Here is a 25,108-nt window from a genome sequence, read left to right on the forward strand (position 1 = left end):
TTCTTGGAACCCCAAAATTCGGACTCACCAATCCTGCCAAATGAATTCAACTCAAGACTTCTTCCAGCCAGAGTAAAACAACCGTTTATTAAAGGTTTGCCATATTGGGTTCCATGTTACAATTCTTCACTGTTATCCCTGGTATTCACCAACTTAAAATGCTGATCACTAAAGAGCTATTTTTTGGTTTGTCCTAAGCTGGCTGAGAGCAGCTACAAAGCGTGTTTGTAATAGCTTTGATGATTGGGTTGACTCTTAAGAAGCCTAAACATCTGTGATGTTTGTATTGACAAGCGGGCCACATAGAATCTCAGCTAAACAGAGTCAGAGTTGGATTAAATCAGAGCACCTTCATGGAGGCAAGATGGAACTTATATACAGAAAGTCCTTGAGAAAGATCTAGAGGTGGTCCAGTAGTTTGGGAGGAGGGTCTAAAGGAGGATCTTGATGAGACTTGGGTAACTAGGGTGGGAAATAGCTGGAGACAATTGGGAGATATCAAGTAATACAGGGCTTGGGTGGGAAGTAGGTGAGGCAATCAAGAGGTAACAGACAACGGAGGGCCAGGCTAGGCCAAAGGTAACAGATTTGAGTCCAAAAGGCTAGATTAAGTGGGAAGATTCAAGGGGAGTTCAAGGAGGTTGCCAGAGTCTGAACCCCATCAACTCTGTCCCCCAAGTGTTAACTACCCTCACCCCCACCCAAAGTTTGTTTGAACTGTGTTTGCTAACTCATCGATAGAAACAATGACTATTGTAGGACCAAGGACAGATTCATTTGGGACTCTATCAGAGATCTTTCTCTAAGATGACATTAACCCATCAATGACTACTCTTTCCCATTTTTCAAACAGTTCTGATTCTGTCTTGTTTTCTGGCTCACATTTCTCCATCCAGTCCTTAAGGATGGGATAAAAGACTTGTGCCAGACCTTTACTAAATTCTGTATCTGCCTTATTCTGAGCACAATATAGTAACCCTAAAAAATGTAAATGAAATTAATCTGGCATAAATTGTTTTTGACAAAGCTATCTTGTTTTCCATGATCACAGCTTCCCTTTTTAGCTATTCACAAATTATCCCTTTAAATTATGTTCTAGGATTTTGCTAGGAATCAAAGTTAATTCCTCTGGACTCTAGCTTGGTAAACTTCCTTCTGTCTCCTGTTTTGAAAATCATGGCCATATTTCCCCATTATCAGTTCTTTAACCCATTTCGTGTTCTCCATAGTCTTTCAACAATCAGCAGCTCAGCAATCCTGTTAAGTCACTGTCATTTACTTGGGTTACAGTTAATTGAGGTTCTGTATGATGTCAGGGGAAATAAGAAAGTTTATATTTTCTTTGATTTTATGAATAAAGTGGTTATATCCGTAAACATACCAGCATGTTATAAAATGAAGTTTATTTTAGTTCAGATTGTTTTTCTATCCAAAATCTGAAATAACACAGCCAATACAAGTTAATCCTATGCAAAAAGAAATATATTCAGATAGGTTTCATACAAAAAATTCCTTAATGTTTTCTTTTCTTTTGCTCATTTACTGAATCATGTCACCCAAGTTTATAATCACATTCTCTCCACTGATAGACATATATACCTTCTCCAACAGAAATCATATAATACTTAAAGATGCATTTTAACTTAGAATCACAGGAAATCCAATAGAATTACTGACACATTAACATTCAGTAGGAGGTCTATTTTCATTTCCCATCTTGTGTGTTAATGATTAATGATTAAAATAAATCTGGTGAATATTAATGACTGCATGTTCTCAACAAAACATTCTTCATTTGTAATTGCTGCTACATTGCTTTTTTTTTTTTTAGCATATGCTAAACTATATTATCACTTATTAACTTCTAAGCATTTTACCAAAAGACCACTCAAGATGCTTTCTTATAAACCTTCCCACAAAAATGGAGAGGACTTGGGTCTAACAAAATTCATTTCTCCACCTTGTTTGAAATGATCAGTCAAGATATTTTAGGGCATATGCATCAGATACATAGCCCACAACACTCCTGAGTGTAGCCCAAACAAGATTAAAGTTGTAATCAGGAAATATTTAACAAAACAAATTAATTATTTTTAATATTTATTTATTTTTAGTTTTCAACATTCATTTCCACAAAATTTTGAATTCCAGATTTTCTCCCCATCTCTCCCCTCCTCCCACCCCAGAACAACTTGCATTCTGATTACCCCTTCCCTCAATATGCCCTCCCTTCTATCACACCCCTCCCTTCCCTTATCCCCATCTTCTCTCTTTCCTTGTAGGACAAGATTGATTTCTATACCCCATTACCTGTATTTCTTATTTCCCAGTGGTATACAAAAACAGTTCTCAACATTTGTTCCTAAAACTTTGAGTTCCAACTTTTCTCCCTTCCTCCTTCCCCATCCATTCCCACTGAGAAGGCAAGTAATTCAATATAGGCTATATAAGTGTAGTTTTGCAAAAGACTTTCATAATAGTCATGTTTTGTTAAGACTAACTATATTTCCCTCCATCCTATCCTGCCCCTCATTTATTCTATTCTCTCTTTTGACCTTATCCCTCCCTAAAATTGTTTACTTCTAATTACTTCCTTCTTCCATTTGCCCTCCCTTCTATCATCCCCCCCACCCCACTTGTCCCCTCCTCCCCTACTTTCCTGTAGTGTTAGCTAGATTTTCATACCAAATTGAGTGAGTGTGTTATTCCCTCCTTAAGCCAAGTGTGAAGAGAGTAAGTTTCACTTTTTCCCTCTCACCTCCTCCTTTTCATCCTCCATTGAAAAAGCTTTTTCATGCCTCTTTTATGAGAGATAATTTGCCCCATTCCGTTTCTGCCTTTCTCCTCCAAATATATTCCTCTCTCACCCCTTAATTTTATTTTTTTAGATATCATCCCTTCTTATTCAACTCACCCTGTGCCCTCTGTCTATATGTGTGTGTGTGTGTGTGTGTGTGTGTGTGTGTGTGTGTGTGTGTGTAATCCCACCCAGTACCCAGATACTGAAATGTTTCAAGAGTTACAAATATTATCTTTCCATGTAGGAATGTAACCAGTTCAACTTTAGTAAGGCTCTTATGATTTCTCTTTCCTGTTTACCTTTTCATGCTTCTCTTCATTCTTGTGTTTGTAAGTCAAATTTTCTATTCAGTTCTGGTCTTTTCATCAAGAATGCGTGAAAGTCCTCTGTTTCAGTGAATGATCATTTTTTCCCCTGAAGTATCATACACAGTTTTGCTGGGTAGGTGACTCTTGATTTTAATCCTAGTTCCTTTGACTTCTGGAATATCCTATTCCAAGCCCTTCAGTCCTTTAATGTAGAAGCTGCTAGATCCTGATTGTATTTCCACGATACTTGAATTGTTTCTTTCTAGCTGCTTGCAATATTTTCTCCTTAATCTGAGAACTCTGGAATTTGGCTACAATATCTTTAGGAGTTTCTCTTTTTGGATCTCTTTCAGGAGGTGATTGGTGGATTCTTTCAATATTTATTTTGCCATCTGGTTCTAGAATATCAGGGCAGTTTTCCTTGATAATTTCATGAAGGATGATGTCTAGGCTTTTTTTTTATCAAGGCTTTCAGGTAGTCCCATAATTTTTAAATTGTCTCTCCTGGATCTATTTTCTAGGTCAGTTGTTTTTCCAATGAGATATTTCATATTATCTTCTTTTTTTTTCACTCTTTTAGTTTTGTTTTATAATTTCTTGGTTTCTCATAAAATCATTAGCTTCCATCTGCTCCATTCTAATTTCTAAAGAACTATTTTCTTCAATGAGCTTTTGAACCTCCTTTTCCATTTGGCTAATTCTGCTTTTTAAAGCATTCTTCTCCTCATTGGCATTTTGGACCTCTTTTTCCAATTGAGTTAGCCTATTTGTAAAGGTGTTATTTCCTTCAGCATTTTTTTGGGTCTCCTTTAGCAAGCTGTTGACTTGCTTTTCATGATTTTCTTGCATTGCTCTCATTTCTCTTCCCAATTTTTCCTCCTCTCTTACTTGATTTTCAAAATCCTTTTAGAGCTCTTCCATGACCTGAGACTATTAAATACTTATTTTGGAGGTTTTGGAAGCCTTGACTTCCTCTGATGGTATGCATTGTTCTTCCTCATCTGAAAGGATGGAAAAAAATACCTGTTCACCAAGAAAGTAACCTTCTATAGTCTTATTTTTTTGCCTTTTTTGGGCAACAAATTAATTTTTTTTAAAAAATGTGCGAACATGTATGGTTTTTTAAGTTGATATGCAGCCCACAGGGATCCTTATGTATGATCCTTATGTATGTATCCTTATGTTTCTAGTGGATTTTGACACCACTGGTGTAGGGAACCTCAAGTAGACAGTGGAAGTCACAACATATGTATGAAGGCTGTGCAGAATGTTAGCTCACCTCTCTTGAAAGGAGGAATATCCCTTTAAAGTTGACTGATATTTGAGAGGTGACCATGGTTTTGTACGTAGGCCTTTCTAGACATTATCTGAAGTAACCTTTCCTTGATATGTGTAGAGAAGTAATTTAATGCCTAAACTTCCCTGCTAAATAAAAGTCTTTGTTTCCCTTTTGTTTAAAAATATTTAAAACCTGTTTTTATGCTAAAGGCCTGCATTGAAAATAGCTTTAGAAATAAAACAGGTGGGATGGCATACCACACAGAGTGCTGGAAGGAGCTGAGTTCAAATCCTAGCTCTGACGTACTCCCCAGGCCATTCTGTACATAGCTACAAAAATAATCTTCATAAGGTACAGATCAGACCACCTTATTCCACTTCTCAAAAACCTTCAGTGGCTCCCTACCTTCTCTAGGATAAAATTCAAATTCCTTACCCTAAGATTTATGTTCCTCCCCCCTCTGGTTCAAACCTCCTTTTCCAATTGAATATCAAAAATTCTCCCATTTCAAACACTGTCTTTTAAAGCCAGCTTGTCTACTAGCAGTTTCCAAACCAGGCATGCTATTTTATACTTCAGTTGATTCATGCAAACAACTATTCCCTATATCTAGAATATACTCCCTCATTGTCTCCATCTTTAAAATTCTATATAACTCAGGTGCCACCTTCTCTTTGAAGACTTTCTGATCTCACCTGTATGTTGTTAGTGTGTTCTTTGTCCTCAAATATTCATAGAACATTTTGCCTGATCTCTTTTTTATGTTTATTTTATACTTATCTATATATCACGTCATATTCTCCCCCAAAACTCCTTGAATTATTTATTTTGACTTTATAGCTGTACTACCTAGTACAGTTCCTTACCTATGACAGGCAGGGGTTGAATTAAAGTTATTCCAATAGTAGGAAGAATCTCTTAATAAGTAGATGTATCCAAAAATAGAACAGGTTGCTTTGTAATATGGTAAGTTTCCCATCTATGGAAGTGTTCATTCAGAGGACAGACAATAAATGATCAGGGATGTTATAGGAAAGGATGCTTTTGGTAGGGGTTGAAATAGGTGACAATTAAGATCTCTTCTAACTCTGAAATTGTATGATTTAATCTCTATGGGTCTTCATTGCCTCCTATATAAAATGAGAAAATTATAATGATAGCTTTTTTTATTTTTATATTTGCAATTTATTTTATACTTTGAGATTTGCAAAGGAATGTATATATTCATATATGTATATGTGTGTATATATGTATGTATGTATGTGTATATATATATATATACACATGTGTTTGTGTGTATGTGTGTGTATATACACACTCATTATTATCCACATTTTATAGATGAGGAAACTGAAACTCAAAGCAGTTAAATTTACCCAGGATCACACAGCTGGTAAATAACTAGACTAGATTTGAGTTCAGGTATTCATAACTTCAAATCCAATGATCTTTCAACTGTGCCACCTAGCTGCCCACAAATAACTAAAGTCTCTCATCTCTAATATGTAAAATTCTACAAAATTACTTAATTCTCTCCTCTACCTGCTGTTCTTTGGTAATTAAGTATTTAGGAAGGCACATCAACACTTGGGGGACTGAGGCAGCATTTAGTATATTAGTATAAAAAATTAGCAAAAGGTAATAATCTACTATTACTTATTAAGTAAGTGCAGTGGTATTTTCATTCATAAAATGGTTTCTTGGTATTCTGAAGTTAATATTCCCAATAATTCAAACACTTTTTTAAAAAAATTCTTCACAGCAACTCTCCAAAGTAGTGCAAGTATGAGCATTTCCATTTTACAAGTGGTGAAACTGAAGCACAGAAAGATGGAATGATGTGCCCAAGGTACTACAGCTATTAGGTTCTGATTCCTAAATCTCCTGCTCTTTGATCATTGTCACCCACCAGAAACTTGGACTCTACTCTTGCATTCCCATTCCCTCCAAGAGGTGAGCTTTCACTTTATGTTGCCAGGTTCCAAGCTTCCATGACATTTCTCAGTCAGATATCTCTCGCCAAACTCCAATAGCTACCCTCTTCCTTCCCCTTTTCCCTCTTCTTCCCCCTAATTTTTATAGTACCCCTTTATGTGTTGTGTTCCCCAATTAGAATGTAAGTTCCTTGAGGGCAGAGACTTATTGACTTGTATTTGAACCCCTGGTGCTTAGCACAGTACCTCACAAATGGTAAGTACTCAATAAATGCTTTCTCTATCCCAAAATAACTCTTCTCTCCTACTAGCAAGGAGTGACTTAGGCACTTTGAGGAACTAGCTTATCGAGAGAAAATGTTTTCCTGTCTAGGTGCAGTTAAACACATTGTTTGTTAAACATGGTTTATTTTCCCTCCAAGTCATTTCCAAGAAGAAAAAGAAAAAAAACCAAGTTTAACTGAAATTAGAAAATAGTATCCTAACTCATTTCTTTCACTGAAAACGAACTCTTTCCTTTCATCAGAAAGCTATAAGGAAACTGTTGAGGAAGTTTCTCTAATGGAAAACCCAGAAGTCCAATTAGAGAACAGACCCCTAATTGTCTTTTACAGTTTTATAAAAATTTTCAGGTTGAATTGTAATGAGTATAGGAGAAAGTCAAATAGAAGAAATTCACAGAATGTTAGAATTGAAAGGTCCATCTACCATGCTAGTACAGGAACCTGTTATTTAAACTCCCAGCTCTTAAATATTCCATTGCTAATATTCCCAGTTTATGTGATGAAAATTCCTGCACAGATAAGCCGCCCTGCTACTTCCATTGCACATTGTCTATAATGGTTTCCCTCTTTAAAAGTAATAATAATAAGTCAAAATATTCAGATGATACTACATAATTGTACTTATAAGTCACTTTTGTCTTCCAAAACAAGATAAACTAAAGAATTTAAAATAAAAAAAAAAAAACAACAACTGGTTCTTCAGGAGAATGTTGTGCACAGCAACGACCACAGTGTGCAAAAGTTTTCTGGTAGACTTGAATTTCATTGCAAAGGATTCCCAAAGGTCTTCTAAGGCAAAATGCCTTCCACATCCAGAGAAAGAACTATGGAATTCAATCGCAGAATGTAGCAGATCATGTGTGTGTGTGTGTGTGTGTGTGTGTGTGTGTGTGTGTATTGCGTTTTGGTTTGTTAGATGATTTCTCCCACTCATTTTAATTCTTCAGCACTGCATGACTATAGTGAAAATGTATTTAATAGGAAAGTATGTGTAGAACCTATACAAAACTGTATGCCGTCTCGAGGAGGGAGGGGGGAAGTAGGGAAGTAGGAGAGAGGGAGGGAAAAATAAAAAAACAACTGGTTCTTTATTAATGAAGCAACATGCATTGTTCTTCACTAATATATGAGCTCACTCTATTTTCTCTCAGAGACTATGGCAGTAGAAAACAGAATTTAGTCCTTATAGTTTGTATGGTTTACAAAGAAATTTATGTACATATAAATCAATTACCGAAAATTATATGCTGAGGCTTTCACTTAGGCTCTGTACAGGCATACCTCGTTTTATTGTGCTTCACTTTATTGCACTTTGCAGATATTGGTTTTTAAAAAAAAGAATTAAAGGTTTGTGGTAACCTTATTCTGAGGAAGTCTATCAGTACCATTTTTCCAATAGCATATGTTCACATCGTGTCTTGGCACATTTTGTTAGTTCTTGCAATATTTCACATATTTTCATTATATATCTGTTAAGGTGATCTGTGGTTAGTGATCTCTGACATATTGTAATTGTTTCTATTTGACTTACTTTCACGTACTGCACCCCTATAATACAGTGAACTTAAGCGATAAACATGTGTCCTCTGACTGCTCCATCGACCAGCTGTTCGCCCATCTCTCTCCCCTCTCCTCTGGCCTCCCTAATTCCCTGGAACACAGAAATATTTGAAGAATATTACATAAACTTAGTTGATAAAGCAGCAGCAGCGTTTGAGAGGATTGACCTTAATTCTGAAAGATGTTCTACCGTGGGTAAAAGGTTACAAACAGAATTGTATGCTATAGAGAAATCTTTCGTAAAGGAAGAGTCAATGGATGAGACATATTTCATTGTTTTATTTTAAGAAATTGCCACAGCCACATCAGCCTTCAGCAACCACCACCCTGCCCAGTCAGCAGCCATCAACATCAAAGCAAGGCCCTCCACCAGAAAAATTACTATGACTTGCTGAAGGTTCAGGTGAGGGTTATCATTTTTTTAGCAATAAAGTATTTTAAGTTAAGATATGTACATTTTTAGGCATAATACTATTGCACACTTAATAGACTATAGCACAAGGTAAACACAACTTTTATATGTACTGGGAAATAAAAAATTCATGTGCTTTGTTTTATTGCAATATTCAGTTTATTGAAGTGATCTAGAACCCAGTCTGCTGTATCTCCAAGGTATGCCTATATGGACAGAGACAAAAAAGCCCACTATTCAAATATATCTGCAGCATAACACCAGAGGTAGCTATTTTAATCTGATTCTATTAGCTTACTGTTAATGGTCCATGGTAGTTAAAGCTTTTTAAAGTTTCAGTTAAGCTTTTAGACTTTTGAGGATATGTTAATTTCTTTAATAAATACATAGTAATTTAGGGTATAAGTTTAATTTGGCACATAGCACAGAATCAATAAGTCTAGGCATAATGCAATAGAATATACAATTTTAACTAAATTCTTAAAATTAATTCGTTCTTCATTTGGTAAATGTGCTTGTTTAGCTGGTGCTGCCTTTTTTATGTCCTTGATACAGTCACAATATTATGTGGTCATCAAGACCCTCACCCAAAGCAAAAGAATTCCCTTCTATGGTAACAATTTCAGATTTGACTAGAAGATAAAAACATCCTTCTCAGAAAAAATTTTTTTCCTTTCGATGCCCAAACAAGCAGAAGCAGTTTTATTTCCTGTGCTCTCCATTTTGTTCCTTGGTAATGTCAAAGGAATAAGGATGAAGATAATTAGTTTTTTTGTTTGTTTCCAATTTTTACCCTGTAATTTGTGGAATTTGAGTATTAATTTTTCTCCTTGCGCTACATTGTATGGATTCTAGGTAAAGTTGAGTCCCTCCTCCCACCTCCCCCCCCCCCAAAAAAAAGCTGGCCAACTCCCAAGTGACTTGCTTCACAAGCAAACATGTTAACTTCTAGTCTTCTGTTTTCCAGGTCAATGAAAAGAAAGGTTTGTACGGGGATTCTGATTTGCAGAAATAAGTTGGGGTGGGGAGAGGGGTGTATGGAAAATGGAGAGGGAAGGGGACACTATTTAATTATGCCTTGAGAAAACATTTAAATTCAATTTCTCCATTCCCAGGTTCACTGGCTAAGTGTACAAGGTCTAGTGGTTGGTTGTTTTTGCCTTGATTTCTTTTGCTAAGTTTTAGCCTTAATTGATACTCTCAGGAAAGTCAAGCTTTAAAAACTTATATGATCTGTTGTGCAGCTTTTGGACAAAGAAATAAACTACCTCCCAGCCCCACTCCGCCCACTATTGTCCTCTTCTGAACCAAATATTGATATCCCAAAGGCTCAAGAAACTCCTCTGGGACTGAGCAATTGACTGTGACAGGATATGAGCTACCAAGACCACTAATAAGAAAAAAAATTTATAAAATATGAATACTGTCTCTGAATATACTTGCCCAAGATTCTTCACCATTCCTTCTGCAATGTAGTGCATATGGTAATGCATCTTCATTTCTAAAAGTGAATGATGTCCTTTTTTATTAGTATTATTATCATCCACTCCCTATGAGGAAACTCCCTCCACCAATGCAGATTAGTGACTATTTTTCAATTTATAATCCATGATCCCCAGAGCCTAGTTAGCATCATTCCTTGTACCTAGGAGGTACTTAATAAATGCTTGTAGATGACCCAAGACAATTTCAAAGAACTCATGATGGAAAATGCTATCCGAATCCATAGAGAGAACTGATGGAGTCTGAATGCAGAGGGAAGCATAATATTTTCAATTTATTTTTTTCATTGTTTTTTCCTTTTGGTCAACTTCTTTACATGATTACATATATATAGCTAATATAAAATTTCTTACTTCTTCAGGGAGAGAGGAGGAAAATTTGGAACTCAAGATATTTTTAAATGAATGTTAAAATTTGTCTTTACATGTAATAGAAAAAAATAAAATACTACTTAAAATAAATAGCAAATACTTGTAGAATTGATTTAAACATAAAACAAGTCCAATCAGCTTGTCACATACAAGAAAAAAAGAAAAGATGGCTTTGAAAATTGAATTGTGCTGGGAGCCAGAAACCCTACCTTTTTGTCCCTAAGCATGTGCCTGTGGGCAAGATTTGACCTCTTTGGATGTTGGTTTCCTTAAACTACAGAATGAGGCAGTTAGACTAGTTGATTCTTAAGGTTCTTTTCAGTTCTCTTTGTTTAGGGAGTAAAGCCATTAACTGGTATACTAATATTTTTATCTGACTTGGATAACGGTTATTATAGATGATGGTATGCTTCTCAAATTTCGATGATAAAAATCTGCCAGAGAAGGCTGACACATTGGATGACCAAGATCCAAAAAGATCTCAACAGACTAGAATCTAATTGGGCTGAATCCAATAAGATGAAATTTAATAAGAATAAATGTAAAAACTTATAAAAGTTTTAAAAAGTAAATTTTAATGGGAGAGGCACAGCTAGACAGCAATTCATCAGAAAGAGACAGGGCGGTTTTAGTGAACTGCAAGGCCAATTTGAGTCCACAATGCACTTTGGTAACCAAAAAACCTAAAAAATTATAAGCTGTATTAAGAGAAGTATGTTGTCAATGGGAGAGGGAGGTGGGAGGGGGTTTAAAAGTCCTTTTCAATAAAGATAAATAATTGTATTATAGACCATCCTTTACCTCTTGTTTCTGCCCATTTTGTTGTCCAAGGGATTAAGAAACCACTCAGGGCTGAAATGTTTCCCAGTGCACCATTTTTACCAAATGGGACTACATTTGAAGTAATAGCTTTGTCTTGTTGCCCTCTAGGGTGTACTACTGAACCATAAAGGAAATCTTGACAGAGACCGAAGCATCAATTAGAAAGGTATTCCTTTCATTTTTTTTAATAGATTTCCCCATTTTTTAATCCATTTTTAAAATGGATTTCCCCATTTCATCCAGGCTGAAAACACAGGGGCTACTCAGGGGATCCAGTTCCACTACTTTGACATGCTTTGTTTCTGACCTGCACTAGTTTGCCCTACCTTAGGCAGTCTGATGACTCCTCACTTTCAGGGGCTCACCATATATATGCCAAATATAGTGTAGACACTCAATTGGCCAAATTCATGTAACTTCTCAGAATTCTTGAATTTAAGGGATCCACCAGTGGCAGCCTGTTCAGGAGCTGGGATTACAGGTGTGTATCACCATCCCCACATATAGAGACATTCCTAATTTGAGTAAAGGGGCACATATTTTTTACTTAGGTAGATTTCAGTTAAACTCGATGATTTCTAATGTTCCTTGCAGCCCACACCCCTGTGATCTTAGCTGATTAGCTGTAGGCTCTGATTTTCAATTTGGTCTTCAGTTTCTGTTCACAGAATCTCTGGACTTCATCCAAATGAATATCTGTGTTTTCACATTTAAAATTTTAAGTTCATTTTTAACTTTTAATAAGGAGTTTTAGAAAATAGATTTGAATACAATTACCTGCAGACCTTTACATCTACTGTCTCTCTATGCTAGGTTTATTAATAAAAGGTATATCACAGCCCTGTGTATCATGCCATGCTCAACTAATGTATGTTTATGCAGTCACATGTCTCATTAAAAGAGACTGAGAGAGTCTTGTGGCCATTAAGTACTACGTAATGTAAATTACTGGTCTTATTGTTGCTAATTATTATTATTATAGAATGTAATATAATATATATTATTCATGATATAATAAATATTATGAAAATAGCAGTGAAAGAAAAGCTAAAAAATGCTTGGTTTTCATGTGGAAAAGTTAGTGGCTTATCACTAACAAGATTAAAGCAATAAATGTTTATGGTACCAGTCTGGACATTTATTAGTGTCATAAAATACTTATTTAAATGTGGACCTAGAGTTCACTGCATTCAAAATCCAAGTGTTAAAGAAAAAAATACCTTATGTGCTTTCTGAAAACTGAAATTAAGAACTCACTATAACCTAAAGACATCTCCAAAGGATTAATTAAAATCCACTATTTGTAATATGCCGAAATTATAAAATGTAAGGATTATTTTATAGCAAATTAAGGACCTATATGCATTATTTTGTTTTGTTGATACATTCTATTTTTTTATGCCATTGTTTTCCCCAACATCCCAATCCCTTTTCCTCCACAAGGAACTTTCTCTTGTAACCAGAGAAAAACAATTAAGTAAAATGAACCAACCTGGTAAGTGTGTCTAGCTACAGGACAGCTCTGCACCAAGAGAAAACAAGGGTATTTCAAAGGTCATTTAGTTCAACCCAGTCCTGCAGAAGAATCTACTCAGTAGCATCCCTGAAAAGTGATCACCTGGAAGTAGATGTTGAAAACTAAAAAGAAATTAATTAATTTTTTAATAAAGGAAAAAAAAGAAAAGTGATCAGCCAACCTCCGCATGATAGATGGTATCCCAGGGAAACCCACCCCCTCCTAAGGAAGCCCATTCCACTTTCAGGCAATTCTCATTGTCAGGAAGGTTTTCTTTACGTGAAGCCTAAATCTAATGCTCTGCAACTCCTGCCCACCACTCTTCCTCCTCTCCTCTGGAAATCAGGTTCCAATTCCATAACTCCCAGGTCAAGGAGAAAATGCCTCAAGCAACCAAAAATAAAGAATTCAAAATTTATCAGAATTGTTTTTGTTTTCTCTATTCACCACAGTTTTGAGAATAGACAGCATATGTCAGAAGAAAAGGTACAGTTGGCTCAATTACAGGTTCAGATTTGGAAGCTAAAGGATCTACTTGATACATATCATATGATTAGTAAAGATCTAGAATAGAAGTTGTTGGGGGTCTGAAAAAAATTGAAATTGTAAGTTCAATAGTTCAGAAGTATAACATGACAGCCAAAGGAAAAACAGTCAGTGTGAACAAAGAGAAGCACAGCTTCCTGGATTAAGGCAGTGATAGTTCTTCTCTACTCTTGCCTGATCAGACCACATTTGTTCTTTGGTAGCTAGGTGGCACAGTGCACAGAGTGCTGGGTCTAGAGTCAGGAAGACTTATCTTCCTGAATTTAAATCAGGCGTCAGACACTTACTAGCTGTGTGACCCTGCGAAAGTCATTTAACCCTGTTTGCCTCAGTTTCCTCATCTGTAAAATAAGCTGGAGAAGGAAATGGCAAATCACTGTAGTATCTCTGCCAAAAAAATCCCAGATGGGGGTCATAAAGAGTGGGACACAATTGAAACAACTGAACAACAACAGCAGATTATGGTCTGAGAGTCACCATTTAGGAATAAGTTGGATCAGCTAAGAAGTATCTAGAGGAGAATCAGAATGGTGAAGAATTGCAAATCCATGAACTATGAAGATCAGTTGAGAAGATTGAGGTAGATGTGTTCAAATATTGGAAGATCCATCACATGGCAAAGGAGTTAGATCTGTTCTATTTAGCTCCAGAGATCAGAGCTAGGAACAAGGGGTGGAAGTAGCAGAAAGTAAAATGTAAAGAAGAACATTCTAATGATTACCATTCTCCCACAATGTGATGAAATACCTCAGAAGCTAAGGTCTTCCACTTCATTGGAGGTCTTCAAGCACAGGCTGTATAAGCAATCATCAGGCACATTTCGGTGGAGATTCCTTGGTAGGGATGGATTTGACAAACTGCCCATTGAGGTCCCTTCCAATATTAAAGTTGTTATTCTGATATCACTTAAGCTAAAATTGATATGTAGGGAACATCAGTGAAAATATCATTGACTTTTAAGTCAGAGGACCTAGGTTGAAATCTCATCCATAACACAACTTATGTGACCATGAGTCTTTATCTTCTATAGGCCTCAGTTTCCTAAAGTCCATTCAACTCTGAATCTATAATAAAAAGCATATCTACTTTAGAGGTGGGGCAAAGACTATTTCTTGTAAGACCAATGGGTTTATTGTGTCACTAAAAGTAATCATGCCTGTATAACAGATGGGAGCATATTTGATAACAGGTGCAGGCAGTAGTGGCTAATAAGATAAAAGAAAAAGTAACCCAAGACATATCACCTTGACTTTTTATAGATTTATACCATCAGAACTAAATTACAACTAAGCTTAGTCTTCAAGTTAGCACCTAAAAATGAGTTAGCAAATGATTCAGTAACTTGCTTGGAGCACAAATCCGGTTGATATATGTGAGAAACCAGAATCTCTAGCCTAGCTAATAGACTAGACAGTCTGTTTGATAACTTCAATAAAACAGTGACTTTTATTGATTTTGCTATGGACGTTTCCCCCCCCTTAATAGTATTTTTATTTTTTTCAAATTACAGGTAAAGATAGTTTTCAACATTCATTTTTATAAAATTTTGAGTTCCAAATTTTTCTCTCTCCCTCCCTTCCCTTCCCCCTCCCCAAGACAGCAAACAGACTTCATAGTTCTTTCTCTGAATATGGTTAACATTTTCCATAACAAGTCTTTTGAAATTGTCTTGGATCATTGTATTGCTGAGTAGAGCTAAGACTGTCATAGTTAATCACTGCACAATGTTGCTGTTACTGTGTACAGTGTTCTCCTGGCTCTGCTCACTTCACTCAGCATCAGTTCATTTAAGTCTTTCCAGTTTTTCTGAAGTCTACCTGGAACAATAGTACTCCATTACAAGCACATACCGCAACTTGTTCAGCCATTCCCCAATTGATGGGCATCCCCTCAATCTCTAATTTATTTTTGCCACCACAAAAAAAAACAACTGCTGTACGCATTTTTGTGCATGTGGATTCTTTTTCCTTTTTTATGATCTCTTTGGGATATAGACCTAGATGTGAAAGGGTATGCACAGTTTGGTTGCCCTTTGGGCATAGTGAGGGAGAAAATTTTTTAAAAAGCTTTTAGCGGGATAGTCTAAAATAAGGTGAAGATTAAGGCATAGCAAGGTAAATTTTCTCTGTTAAGAATCTGTCTTCAACCATATGGCCGCAAGCCATGTCATAGCACGGTCTATGAAGAATTTTCAAGTAAACATTGTGCAGAAGACAAGAGAGAGGCACATGGTGGGTATAAGCAGGCCCAACAAGTGCAAATAAGGAATTAGGTAGGAGAATTAGAGTAAAAAACATCATCAAAATGCATGAGCAAACAGCATGGGGGCACACATCTATAATCTCGAGCAAGGTGGAACCTGCTGGATCACTTGAGGTCAGGAGTTCTGAGCTGCAGTGGGCTAAGCCAATGGGGTATTCACACTAAATCTAGCACAATATGGTGAGCTCCTAGGATGAGGTGAGGGAGTCCTAGATGATCTAAGGTGGGGATTGGTCCATGTTGGGAAAATAGAACAGGTTAAAGCTCCTCAGCTGATCAGTAATGGGATCAGATCTTTAAGGTGCCCCATCTTTAAGGTACCCCTGCAATTCACGTCTGGGTGAGATAAGAAGACTACATCTATATCCATATGTGTACATACATACGTACATACATATATGTATACATATGTACACACATACATACACATATAACACATATATGTGTATATGCAAAAAAAGATGAGCTAGTCATATGATGAGTGAGCCACAGTAGTCATGTAATGCACTGATATCCTTGCAAAGTCAAGATAAAATGAAGTGGCTCCCATGTATTCAGCCATTGGAGGACATAGACAAGAGTCACCCAAGCCAGACAGGCATGGATGGGCTGCAATTTGCACCAGAGGAAGGAGTATTCATGTCTCTGAAATCAGAATGGGAAGCAATATGTGCAAGGACATAAGGAACTAGCAGACTGTCACACAGCAGAATTTGTCATGTACCCAAGAGAGTTTTCACTCCGCCAAGTCATGCAATCAGATAATGCTCATTGTTATCATAACTGGATCAGGTTCAGAAATAAAAACGCAACAGCAGAAATAGACTTTGAATTTTAAATTGTTAAGGATACAGATGTATGGTCTGAGTGACACATCATGAAAAGATAACTCCAAATGGGCTAAATATCATCTGTCATCTGACCTTTTTATAGCAAGGCCTTCTTTGGTACACTATAATCCTGAGATACATACCATTGTTTATTTTAGCTGAATGAGAGGGAAGAGACTGACCATGTGAGTACCTCCTGCCAGTCTGACTCATACCTGGGCAACTTGGACCATCCCTATCCATTCTCCCTCCCCAGATCATGGCTGCAGTCTTTCTACATATTGCCACCATCAAATTGTTGAGTTGTGTTCAACTCATCATGACCCCATTTTTTCAGCAAAGATACTGGAGTAGTTAGTCATTTCCTTCTCTAGTTCAATTTACAGATGAGGAAACTGAGGCAAAAGGGTTAAGTGACATACCCAGGGTCACATAGCTAGTAATTGTCTGAGGCTAGATTTGCACTCAGGTTTTCTTGACTTCAGGCCAGGTGTTCTACCCACTATGCCACCTAGCCACCATCAGAGGCACTCCATTGTTGACTCATTCTTCCCTGCCTATCCCAATCTCTGTTCAGACACCAAGGGCAGGTAAATGGCTTCTCTGTTTCCTAATAGTCCTAGTTTAACCTAGGATATATTAGCATGTTGCTGATATAAGTACAATGATCTACACAGTGAAATTTAACACACCTTTCCTAATTTCCTTCATCATTCCATCCTTCAACCAACATTTGTTGGGGTCTCTATGTGGGCAGCTAGGTGGTTCAGTGGGCATAGAGTCAGAAAGACTCATCTTCCTACGTTGAAATCCAGCCTCAGACACTTACTATCTGTGTCACCCTGTGCAAGACATTAAACCCCATTGCCTCAGTTTCCTCATCTGCAAAATGATCTGGAGAAGGAAATAGCCAGCCACTCTAGTATCTTTACCAACAAAATCCCAAAAGGGGTCATGGAGAATCAGTCACAACAGAAAAACAACTGAACAACAAATGCACAGAATTGAATCAGGCCGAGGGAATGCAGGGTATTCTAGGAAGGCTTCAAGGTAGTGACAGCGTATGAGCTGATTCTTGAAGGGTGGACGGGACTTCAAAAGATGGAGATAAAGAGAAATGGTAGAATATTCAATATATAAAGAGAAAACATGGAAAAAGTCACAAAGACAGCTAAACAAGATATGTTCAGGAAATGATGAGTAGTCCTATTTATCTGGACCATATAGTAGGTGAAGGGGAGTAAGTTGAGCTAAAATTGGAAAGTTAGGTTGGAGCTAGACTGAAGAAAGCCTTATATGACAGGCTAAAGAATTTAGACTTTGTTAGGTAGACAGTGGGGAACCACTGGAAACTTTTCAACTTTCCCGTCCAATCGAAGCAAACATTTGTTATATTCTTTCTACGGGCAGAGTACTATACTCAATGCTGGCAACAAGGACCTCCCTCTACCCATGAAGGGCAGCACCTTCACTGCAATTTATAATCTTAGAAAGTTAGCCAAACCTCTAAGAGGACTGAAAATGACTTACCCAGGGTAAACCAGCCAGTATGTGTCAGAGGTTGGACCCAATTTCAGGTCTTCCTGGCATCAAGGTAGGCACATTATCCACTACATTATCCTGCCTTGATCTGGGCTGTGGATAGTAAGACAAAGCAATAAATAATCCCTGCCTTCAAGGAGCAGGGAAGCAAAATGTTCAGACCTATCCATTAGGAAGGTTACTCCAGTATACAGCAGTATGAAGGATTTATTGGAGAAGGGCAACCAAGGGGAATGAGGGGACTAGTCAGGAGACTATGGAAAGAGTCCAGGCCTTGTTAGAATCTCTTTGTAGATTAGTTCGTGCCTCTCTTGGGCCCTGGGGGCTCAGGGGCAAACAAATTGACATTGAGATTAACATGGACACACAATGGCACTCAACAGTACTGGTGTTCTGAATTTTCTTAATCATTCCAGTCTAGTTTTTCACCAGATACATCAGTATGCAAGAAATGCTTGGGGTTAGCCATCCAAGCAGAAGGTGTTCTTCAGGTTAAAGTATTACCCACTGGTCTATTATTTGGCAGAAACCCATCAGTGGATAGCTGCTTAACATTAAGCGTTGTGCCTATAATGGGGCCACCTCAGATCAAGAGCTTCCTTCAATGAAGAGGATGTGTCTGAAAGTCTGAAATGGGAGGGATCTTGCACACTAAGATTTTGCATTACAGATTCATTTCAGGATAGAAATGTGATAAGTTTTTTTTTTTTTTTACATTACTCAGATATAGTAATAGCTCACATTCATTTAACACTTTAAGGTTTTCAAAGTATTTTCCTCACAACAACCCTGTAAGTTAGGTCATTCTTGTTGTTGTTTGGTCATTTTAGTTATGTCAGACTTCTCATGACCCTATTTGGTTTTTCTTTTTCTTTTTTTTAACAAAGGTATTAGAGTGGTTTTGCCATTTCCTTCTCTGGTTTATTTTACAGATGAGGAAACTGAGGCAACTAGGCTTAAGTGACTTGTCTAGGGTCACTCAGCTCTTGAGTTAGATAATGCAAGTATTATCCCCATTTTACAGGTGGAAAAAAGCTAGGCTCTGTGTCCAAGGTCACACTGGCTTCAGGATCTGAACCTGGGTGTCCTTACTCCAGGTCTTGTGCTCCTTCCATGCTGCTGTGCCTGGTTCATGCATTAGTCATCTCTCAGCAGGAGTGTGCATTGGCAGACCCTCTCAATCTCCTCCACCATCAATCTAGAGTTCATTCAGAAAGCTGCGTTATGTTAGAGTTGTTTCTTCCATCATTTGGTGTGATTGCCTGACTTGCTGGGTAGCATTTCTCTTTTAGGATTTGCTAGAGTTGTCAAGATGGAAAAACTGTAATATATACAGTAGTGCCACTCCACAGTATATCTCCCTCACTGTTAGCACAGTCCCAAGTAGTCAAACTGTTCTGCTGAGCCCAGATTCTGAAGCTGGAGGACCTGGGTTCAAAACCTACCTCTGACACTTACTACTTAGGTTACCCTGGGCAAAACACAACCTCTCTGGGACCCAATTTCCTCAACTGTTAAAAAGAGGGTGAGTGGGACTAGGTGGCCTCTGAGGTCTCTCTGGTTCTAGAGCCGTAATCTCATGATTTAACCCTTAAGAGGGAAAAAAATTTTGCTGCTGACATCTAGGCAATTATTCAGAGAAGAAGCTAGTGGGTTCTACAAGTAATCTGGGGCTATCCTAAGCAGGTAGATGGCAGATGAGATAGAGCATTGGACCTGGAGTCAGGAAGGCTTGAGTTCGATTCCAGCCTGAAACACTTACTAGCTGTGTGATCCTGGGCAAATCACTTAACTTCTGTCTACCTCAGTTCTCATTATTGTATGCCTGTGAAACCTGGACAGTATACCAGTGCCGTGACAGGAAACTGAATCATTTCCATTTGAATTGTCTTAGGAAGATTCTGAGAATCACTTGGCAAGATCCGATACCAAATAATGAGATCCTTTCTCGACCTAAACTGCCAAGCATTCAGAATCTACTGCAGAGAGTGCAGCTCTGATGGGCTGGCCACGTTGTTCAAATGCAAAACATACACTTGCCAAAAAGACTATTTTATGGAGATCTCATACAGGACAAGCATTCGTATGGTGGTCAGAAGAAAAGATTCAAGTACACTCTTAAGTTCTCTCTTAAGAAGTTTGGAATTGATTGTGTGACATGGGAGTCACTGGCACAGGACTGCCCATCATGGTGTACCCTCATCAGAAAAGGTGCTGTGCTCTACAAGCAAAGCAGAATTGAAACAGCTCAAAGGAAACACAGGATGCACAAATTTAGAAAATCTGCCTCAAATGTTCACATGGACCTGTGGTCGAGCATTCCAAGCTCATATTGGTCTGATCAGCCACAGCTGCACACACTGTAACTTGACTCTAGCATAGTGATGTCATTTTGGTCCTCTTTGAGAATGAAGGGCAGCAACCAACCTCAGTTTCCTCATCTGTAAAATGAGGGTGTTGACACCATTTATCTCACAGGGTTTTATGAGAATCAAATGAAATCCTATTTGTAAGGGCATAGCACAACCCCTGGCTCTTAATAGTCACTTAGTAAAAGCTTACTTCCTTCCTTCTTTCTAGATACAGTCATCCCATTGACCCCTTTCCATGACAAAAGCAAAGAAGTTTGCTTCCTTCTGCTAGCCCTCCACCAAATATAGCTCTTAATTTGCTTTGGCTGTTGCTGGAAAGCAAATAGGTCTTTTAACTTGGTCTCCTCTGTATCTGAATGCTTGTGGGGAGGAGAAACACCCCATGCAAGTTACCCTGGCTACACTCCTCAGGGATTGGTGCTATATTTTGTTGCTATCGTTGACTCATTTGTTTCTTTTTTTAAATTTTATTTGTTTTCAGTGTTCTACAATCACTTCCATATAACTTAGAATTTTTTTTCTGTCTGACTCTTTGTGACCCCACTTGGGGTTTTCTTGGCAGAGACATGCTGGAGTGGTTTCAATTTCCTTCTCCAGCTCATTTTACAGATGAGGAAACTGAGGCAAACAGGGTTAAGTGACTATACACTATTATACCAAGACTTTAAAAACAGATGCATTACTTCATCTAGAGGGCAGGAACAAACTTCTATGCTTAATTTCATCCTCGTAATGCTTAAGATAGCACTTTACAGTGCATGACACATAGCATCTTAAAAAAATGCTTTTTCATTCAGTCAGTCAAGGATCATAAATCTAGAACTGGAAAGAAACTTGGAGACCATATAATTCAATAAAATCCTGCCTGTGACACTACTATGTGAGATTACATTAAGGAAGTACCACAAGTAAGATTTTAACCCAGGTCTTCTTATTTCAGAGGCATCACTCTTTCTGAGGCAGCAACAGTTTGGAAAGATCTTGGGTTTAAGTCCTAATTCTTTACTTAAGGAAAAGTTGGGCAGGTAGGTGGATGCAGTGCCAGTCCTGGAGTAAAGGAAGACTCATTATCCTGAGTTCAAATCTGACCTCAGACACTTACCAGCTGTGTGACCCTGGGTAAATCATTTAAGCCTGTTTGCCTCAGTTTCCTCATTGGTCAAATGAATTGTAGAAGGAAATAGCAAATCACTCCAGTATCTTTGTCAAGAAAATCCTAAGTGAGGTCACAAAGAGTCATGACTGAAACAATTGAACAATAATGACAATAGAAGAAAGCTACACCGTTCTTTTGAGGAATATTTGTTCTCAGCAGACATAGCAGTAGGAGTCAAAGGATCTGGATTCAAGTTCCAGCTCTGTTTTAAGTACTTGAGTGACCTTGGGTAACTCCCTCCTTCAGAGCCTCAGTTTCCTCATCTGTAAAATGAACTGAAGAAGGCAACGGCCAACCACTCTAATGTCTTTGCCAAGAAAACTCCAAATGGGGTCACGAAAAGTCGGACATGACTGAAATGATTGGACAACAACCATGGGGAAGTCTCCTGGAAAAGTCATCTGTGAAATTGAAGGGGTTGGCAAAATGGTAGCAAAGAATGGAAGACAATCTGTGCCTCCTTCCTCTGAGCAGAGAGTTGTACTACTAGAACTGAATGTTGTCTATGTGTATAGACTGCAAACTCCTTGATAGCAGAAACTGGTTTTTTCTTTATATCTCTGGTGTCTAAAACAATGCTGACACATATTAGGTATTTACCAAAAGCTTAATTTGCCAAATGAGGTCACTGTACCCAGGTGTTTTTGTTTAACAATGGGGGGGCGTGTATCAAGGAGGGTTTAATTAGTGGATGGACAGGAGGAACAGAAGAGGGGGAGAAGGAATGTATTCCCCCAATGACTGTAATGCAAAAACAAAAGACATCAGTAAAACTGGTTTTTTTCCAAGTAAGAAAATAGAGGCTTAGAATACATGATCTCTGAGGTCCTATCTAGCATTCAAGTCTAGAAGCCTAAATAGGTCCTCTGTAAATGATGGTTGATTTTATCTTTTTTGTTGTTTTTATTTATTTAATTTTTAATTTATGGGATAAAGTAAGCATTTCCATAACATAGTGTAATAAAAAAAGATTGCACATGAAATTGCAAATCTATTATGTACACTTTGCTATTCCTTTTAAATATATAATAAAGTTATGTGAATTTCTTTTTTTTTCTCTTTTCTTCCCCTTTCTGCCCCTTGTGTCCTATGTTGTTTGTTTAGTTGACCATTCTAAGCTCCAGCATGCTTTTCATGCTGGGCCTCAGTCTGTGCCAAGTACATGGCACCAAGCATTTTTAGAGAATATCTGGATGACATCCCCAGCGGCCATGATTCAAAGCCATGCTAGGCTTTTTGCTATTAGCATAAAAGCTTATGATACATATTTAGCAATATGGTTCCTCCTTCAGTGTGTATGTTTGAATTGTTTCCTGATTCATTTCTTAATGGGAGAGTGCTTTAAAAAGATAGAAAGACTTCCTGAACATCCATGAGCTCATGTTTTAAAATTGGATTATCACACAGCAATATATTCTAAATACTGTGCCTTTATGTCATACTTCCCTTCTGAGTCTGTCAAATTCTTGGCAAAGAGCTGAGCTCCCCAGCCCCCGTGGAATCCACACTATTATTCCCAGATTACCCTGGACAGAGTGAGGCCTAGCGTAGGGGTATTTGTGACTTACCACAGGCCTTGTTGTGAGTCAGTGGCAGAAGAGAACCCAGAGATGGATGGCAGTAGCTCCGTGGTTCCCAACAGGAGACTTATTCCAGAAGCAGCCCTGAAGCCACAGATCAGACAACAGCAGGGAGAGGAGAACTGGCTTTGGGATTCATCAGAAGCAGGCAATAAGAAAACCCAAAGAACCCCTGTAGCTTGGTGTGGTCTGTGGTTTCCATCACCTCTTCCTTCCTGCCTCTCCCCATAGAAAGAAATGCAGAGAAGGAAACCTAGTTCACGGTCTTTGGGTAATTGGCCCTGAACACATCCGATTACAATTCAACCCCTTCACCTTACACAGTAGTGGCAGCCCTGGCAGCCCCGCTGGGATTGAAGAAAAAAAATTGATAGGCTGACGGATCAAAAGTGAGTCATGCCAACTCGCTTGTTAGAAAATGGCTTGATCGTTGTCTGGCTGTTAACACTTCTGTTCTTTTCATAGTAGGTCTGAAAATAGCTCAGAACTCTTTAAATGTCTGGAAATGTAGGCAATGGAGAGAGTTGATAATGGGGATGGGGGTGGGAAGTGCCCTGAAAAAATCTGTATTCTCTTCTCGATCTCCCCCAGGAAGGCAAGCATGTTCTGAGGCTAAATTAAAACAAGGGCCAGACAGGCAGGAATTAGAAGGTGGCCATATAAGGTAATTAGTCTTTGAGAGCAATAACGTAGGCAAGTTATAATCTCTAACTTGAGTAGCCACACACCCCTTCCCCATACTGGCAATTCATTCCTAGTTTGCCCCAGATATCTTTTCTTAAATTCCTGACAGCAGGAGTCAGGGGTTTGTCCCATCCAATTTCATTCCCTCTCAAAACGGTTCCCTTCCATACCTACCTCTTATGATAGGCACACCTAGATGTGGATTAACAAAGCTAAGGAAAGGATGCTGCATAAGGCAAAAGCGGAGAGGAAATAATTGAAGCCCCTTGAGAGGAGGGATCATCTTACTTTCTATTTGTATCTCCAAGAGCATAGTAGGTGCTTCATAATAAATGTTTTTTGTTGGATTGATTAATCTGTGGTATTGTAGACTGAGTTAATTGAATAGTAGAGACAAAGAGCCCAAGTAACCAGTTATTACAATGGATTTATAGACTTAGAGTTGTCAGGCACCCTAGAGGTCACAGAACTCTTGATCTAGAGTGAATAGAGCCCCTCCTTTGATGGATGAGGCCATTGAGGTCATTGACCTTGAACACATCCAAATATGAGGGCTTGGCACATAGTAGGCATATGTAATACCTGTTCATTGATTGACTGATTGTACAATAGTGGCAACCGTGGCAATGACTGACTCAAGAGAGATGAAGGGTGTTGTCCAAGGTCACGCAGGTAGTTAAGGACCAGAATCTCTGACTTGAGATCCAAGAGTTCTGCCACTACACCATGCTACCATGGGATAGTCCAAACAGGAGGGAATAAATTCCTGAATAACAATAGTTCACATTAGCACAGCACTTTAAGGCTTACAACATATTTTACTCAGAACAGCACATAACGTGTATGTATATACATGTATGTGAATACATATGTGTATGTATATAGAAGCATGCATGTATATACACAAACTATGTATGTGTTTATGCAGGGGCAGCTAGGTGGTGCAGCGGATAGAGCACCAGTGCAGGAGTCAGGAGAACCTGAGTTCAAATATCACCTCAGACACTCGACACTCACTAGCTGTGTGACCTTGGGCAAGTCACTTAACCCCAATTGCCTCATCCTGGGTCATCTCCAGTCATCCTGATGAATATCTGGTAACTGGATTCAGATGGCTCTGGAGGAGAAGTGAGGCTGGTGACCTGCACAGCCCTCCCTCACTCAAAACAAAGTCAAGTGCAAGTCATGTCATTATTTCTCTGATGGCATGGTCTTCTTCAGCAACGAAGGACGAACACATATAAAGGTTTATGCACATACATACATACATGTGTGTATATACTTCGTGCCTCGTGGAGCTAATCTGAGTAAAATACTGTGTAAGCTTTAAAGCACTATGCAAATGTG

At 38.2% G+C, this 25,108-nt stretch overlaps 1 long non-coding RNA gene across 1 annotated transcript; it reads right to left on the minus strand.

The window, feature by feature from the left end:
* Nucleotides 1-1,429: 1,429 nt before the first annotated feature.
* On the minus strand, nt 1,430-23,671 carry LOC140500672 (uncharacterized). Its single transcript, XR_011965839.1, has 5 exons — nt 23,066-23,671; nt 17,958-18,062; nt 12,766-12,911; nt 8,137-8,256; nt 1,430-4,109 (listed from the first exon to the last, which is right to left on the minus strand). It is a non-coding gene; the product is annotated as an uncharacterized lncRNA (long non-coding RNA).
* Nucleotides 23,672-25,108: the final 1,437 nt, after the last annotated feature.

Source organism: Notamacropus eugenii, chromosome 4, assembly GCF_028372415.1.
Source record: "Notamacropus eugenii isolate mMacEug1 chromosome 4, mMacEug1.pri_v2, whole genome shotgun sequence".
Classification (NCBI taxonomy): Eukaryota; Metazoa; Chordata; class Mammalia; order Diprotodontia; family Macropodidae; genus Notamacropus; species Notamacropus eugenii.